Genomic DNA, 5,726 nt, shown 5'->3' on the forward strand with positions numbered 1-5,726 from the left:
CCATAGGAATCTATTTGTGTTGATGTTAAACTGGGTAAGTTCCTGTAGAAATACAAGAATTTGTATGCACCATTCACTGAAGATAGTTCTCAGTACTAGGAAACAATTATGTATTTAAGGTGTGTGAATATTCCTGAGAATAATCTCGTGAAAAGTTGATTAAAAATACACATACATGAATATGAATTAATTTAGGGAGTGTATAATAAGACAAATAATTTATATTTTGAAAAATCAGGAGAGTATGTATACACACACACACACAAACACACACACACAGAGACTTTAAAAAGTAAAAATATATATGCCAATCGAAATTCACCATGAAATATATATCATTCACAGATCAGAAATATTTATTTTACTGAACATGGATTTTTGTGTAAAGTTGTTCAACTAGGAAGCTCACCCATTGGTTGAATTTTCAGTTCCAGCAGCGTTTAGGAAGAGTGAACTTTTCTAACAATTTGTATCTGGCAAGTGAGCCACCACACAAGAATGTACATGTGATTCCAGGTAGGATTCTATATGTGCATATAAAATTACATGTGCTGAATAGGCTGCAGAGAAAGGGAGTCAGGTATTCAAACATTTGTTAACTTTAGAAATACATGGAGAACTATTTCAACAGAAAATTGACTAGATTTATAACTCCTACTCTATAAAATGCAAAAGGCAAGTCCAACTATACAACATGCCTCCTCTAAACTGCTTATATTTCTATTCTGTTTCGGTTTTTATTCTCCTTAATATTAGGATTAGTTGTCAGAGTCTAGTAATGTAGTGGTTAGTGTCAGGGATACAGTATTTCGAATAAAAACTTGGAAAATGAATCCAATGTGTATGTAAATATATGCTACACAATAGGCCTGCAATTAATAATGCTCTGTTTCTCCATTTTGAGGCCTACTGACTGTGAGGAATAGATTTGTTATGTGATTTGGAGTCATGTGAAACCCAGGCACCTCATCTGGTCTTTGAAGAACTCTTTTGACCCTAAAAATCCCTATTCTTACATGATGGAGGTCAGGAACCTAATACAGGAAGCAAGAGACTTCATCCACAATTACTGATCTTTTTGCCATTTTGGTTTTGGATGCACACATGGGATCTTTCTTTAGATCCATCAGGTGCTGAAAATCTAAGCCACAGACTCACACAGAGCCAAGAGGATGATTAAGACACATTCCCTTCTAAAGCAATTAAGCAAAGAGCCACAGGTGATGCTCATTTACTTCCATTTGAAAGCAGTTTTCTTCAGGCTTCACAAACTGGTGGTCTGAGGCAAAGACCTTCCTGACATTCAGGTCAACAGAACAGTAGGTAAGCAAAAGGCACAAAGCAGAATTTCTCTACTGAGACTTTACTGGTCACACTGATATCTGAGTTTTCTGAGATGCTCCCCATTCCCTTCAGCTGTTCAGTACATGGCCATGTCACAGAGCTCGGAGGTGGTACATATCTTAGACAAAAAAACATGAGCCTATTCTGGAAAGTGGCCAGAATTCAGGAAGAAAACAGGAACTAAGGAAAATAGTAGGTGTTGCCCATCGATAAGGCAAGCCACAGTCCATTCATAAATTTGGCAGGATGTGTGCTGGGATGCTTTCTTCTTGTCTGGACAAATGCATTGATGCATTCACTTTTCTAATATCTACAACCACGGACAAAGTGGGATACACAGACATAGAAACACTCACCATGTCAAATGACTTATTAAAAACAGTCCACTCCAAACCAAACAAACTGCCTTTCCTACCTATTCTCAGAACATGAGCCAAAACCACAAACTCACATCCACACCCACAAAGGCACATCCTTTACCCAAGTAGGTCTGTGACTATCAAGAGTGTCCTCAGACTGATGGGCCATAATATGTTCCCCCGAAATGGCCTGTCTGTCTTAGATCTGGTCTCCTTTACCAACTCTGTAAAGTTGTCAGGAGCCATTGGTGAGTCACTACCTGCTTTCTCAGGAAAGGCCCGTCTTCAGAGCTTTCCTGGCATTTAATCATCCACACATCAGTATGTACGAAAAAAGACTGACGCTGTCCTTGGTAAATCCAAAAAGTGAACCCACTTGGAAAGGGACTGGGACTGGCTCTGGGTGCCTGGCTTCCTGGATCCCAAGTTCAGAGAGTTCCATCACCAAGGAAGTGAGGTAGGTCACTTCCTTCAGGAACTGAATGAGGTCACTGCCTTGGCAACCACTTTGTCTTAACATTTGCTTCCAAGTGTTCCATGAGAGAGACTGCCTCTACTTCCTGTGTCACATTCACAAGTTAGAATGGTATACCAACCATAGGCACCTGGGAACACTCAGAGTCTAGTAGGGTATGGGTTAGTGTCAGAGATTCAGTATTTCAAATATAAAATAGGAAAATGAATCTAATGTGTATACAAATATTTGCTAGACAAAAATCTTCCCACTGTCCTCCAGAACAATGCCTTGATATTTCCTTCGCCCCAAGTAAGACACAATTAGTGGAGAACAGTTTGAAAATCTGTGAATATATATCTGGAAAGGAAAATGCTAAGAAGTTCACAACCTTGGAGGTGGTAGAGGAATTTTCAAAAGTAAAGGACAGGGTAAACATTCCACAAATATGGAGCTCTGGTGGCCTAATGAATTTTTAAGAAACTGCCTCTTAGCTTGGGACCTTGAAATATTTGTTGTTGTCAGAAGATTTAGCTTCCTTTGTAGTGAGACCATCAAAACTGCGTCAGCATCTATGTTACATGGAGGACATGGTTTCTAATTTTCTATTGAACATGAGGCAGCAGTTCTGAATTCTCTCTTTGTAGGTAAACTGAGGCCACTGGCGTCTAAGTGTCTAACCATGTGGTCTGTGAAGCCATTTGGTCATACTCGAATTTTTCTGGTGTTATTTACTGCTGTACTCTGAGATTGGTATTGGCTTCACGAAGTACAAGGAGATAAACTGGGACACAATGCTAGAGGGAGTACTCTCAAGTTTGGTGGGTGAGGGTCTGCAGGAGAATGCACCAACCAAGCTTCTATCCCAAAAAGCTTGCAACCATGTCCATAGCATCCTGATTCTGAACATTGCCCTGAAACCTCTCCATATAACAAGATCCCTTTACTTGTAAGGGTCTTCTGGCTGCACCATGTCAGTCACAAGTCATTTGGAAGCCAATGGAAGATCCTTGTGGCCCCACGACAGATGTTTTATCATACACCTGCCAACCACTGCTCTAGGCCCACTACTAAGCAGGCTCCAACTTTCTGGAATCTGTGTTCTACAACATTTTCATTAAACCCAGTCAATCAGGGCACTATCTGGTATACTCGTGATCAGCAACAGACATAAAATGGTTCTCCAGTGCCACATGTTTATAGGAATTTCAAAAATTTCATGGTATTTATCTAGCCAATTGTTAAGGATTAAGTTGGAGGCACTGTGGGTTTCAATTCATTTAGGAACCATGAAATAGTGAGGAAGCTCATTTCAATGAAACCTCAGGAGAACTCTCACAGGCAAGGCTTTCCAAAGAGTGGCCAAAAGGTCAAATGAAGCCAGGCCCATTGAGGTCTACAATTGAGGTCCATGTGTGTTTTGACTCTCAACTATGGCTGCCAAGTTTTTCTGAATAAAGTCATGTGATATCCTGGCTGAGATTCCCAGTGCTCTTTGGAAAGCCATCCTGGGCCTAGATCTCAGTCTCCAAGGGCAACTCTCATGTGTGGCCTCCTAAATTCCCAACACAATTCATACCAATACTTCTATGAGATCTGTTCCAGAACTCAGTCTCTAAGGGGAATCACACAAGAGTTCAAGCCCTGGTTGACCCAAGAATCTTTTCCAACCGTAACACAGATGACCACAATTAAACCAAAACACTCCAACATGGCCCTCATCTTCTTCCATATAGACAGTCAGAATAACCTCTGGCTGGAGGTTTCCATTAGGGGTGCAGGCTAAGACAGTGTCCAAAATAAGCTCCCTTGAACCTCATTTGCCTAAATTCAGGGTGGCTTGGAAACATTTCCTGTGAACCAGGAATGATCAAATAGGCCTGCCATTAATACTGCTCTACTTCTCCAATTTGAGGCCTACTCTCTGTAGGTTATAGATTCTTTATGTGAAGTGGGGTCATGAGAAAACCCAAGCACCTATGGGCTACCCTCTGAAGGGCTTTGAAGAACCCATTTGAGTGAATCGAGGAGTTGGATCAAAAGTACTTTATATATAGGGTTGTGGTTAGAGAGTGAGTGTAAATGTCAGCATATGTGAAGAGTCAGCAACAGTGATGAACTGGGGAAAATGTGTAGGAAAGCAGATATCAATAGAGACATTAGGAAATCAGGCAAAGTGCAAAGTGAGTGATAGAATAAGACATTTTTAACAGGGTTGAGTTTGAATATACAATCTTAGGAAGTAACAAATATGTAGTCACGAATAGGAATGATATTTGAGATCATTAGTGAATCAGGACATGGATGTTGTTAGTAATACATGCTCACTTTCAATATAGGCTTTGGTACAATCATAAGTGTGACACTTGCATTTTGTGTCAGGAATATTACTGTGATGAAATGTATATGTATATCAGGTGACTAGAGTATTTCTTCCACGATTTTTGAAAGCAATATTTTAAAGACTTATAAATTAGTATTGGGGATACAAATAGGAATACCCTGGGTCTATGAATATAGAGATGATTCCTTAATAGACAAAACTGTGTATAAATAATATAACTGGTTCAAACTTTAAATAATGGATTGAATTGATATCTGAAAATATACGAGAAATCTTATATTGATACACATACATTCATTCCAACCAGTTATACATCTAATGATAATATTAGCGTTACAGTTTATCATGAAGAGTGTGTGAGTTTTGCTTCATAAAGTGATTATGGAAATCGAAAATAATGTGTTTGGAAAGAATCACACACACACACACACACACAAAAAAGACACATCATGTCCCATAGGTGTCTACTTGCATTGATGTTAAACTGGATCAGTTACTGTAGAAATATTAGGATTTGTAAGCACCATTCACTGAATTTAGTTTTCAGTACTATGAAATAAATATGTATTTCAGGTGGATGAATATTTCTGAGAATAATCTTGTGTAAAGTTGATTATAAATCCACATAAACACACATGAGTGAATTTAGGGAGTGTATAATAAGACACATATAATTCATATTTTGGAAGATCTTGAGAGTAGATGTCTATATCTATATAGATAGATAGATGGATAGATAATTACATAGATACACACATACACAGACATTAAAATGCAGCCATATATATGCCATTCGAAATTCATCATGAAATATATATCATCCACATATCCAAAAATATTCATTTTACTGAATATTCATTTATGCATAATATTGTTCATCTAGGAAATTCACCCATAGGTTGAATTTTTAGTTCCATCAGGATTTAGAGAGAGTGATTTCTTCTCACAATTTGTATCTTCCAAAATAAGCGAGCTCACAAGAGTGTACGTGTGATACCAGGGAGAATTCTAAATATGCATAAAAAAATGCATGTGATGAATAGGCTACAGAGAAAGGGAGACAGAAATTTACATGTGTGTTAACTTTAAAAACTAATGGAGAAATATTACAATGAAAAGTTGACTAAATTTATAACACATATCCTTGATGAAGCAGAAGGCAAGTCCAAGTATACACCATGCCTCCTATGAAAGGCCTGTATTTCTGTTCTGTTAGGATTCTTTT

This window comes from Callospermophilus lateralis, unplaced genomic scaffold (genome assembly GCF_048772815.1).
Source record: "Callospermophilus lateralis isolate mCalLat2 unplaced genomic scaffold, mCalLat2.hap1 Scaffold_488, whole genome shotgun sequence".
Lineage (NCBI taxonomy): Eukaryota > Metazoa > Chordata > Mammalia > Rodentia > Sciuridae > Callospermophilus > Callospermophilus lateralis.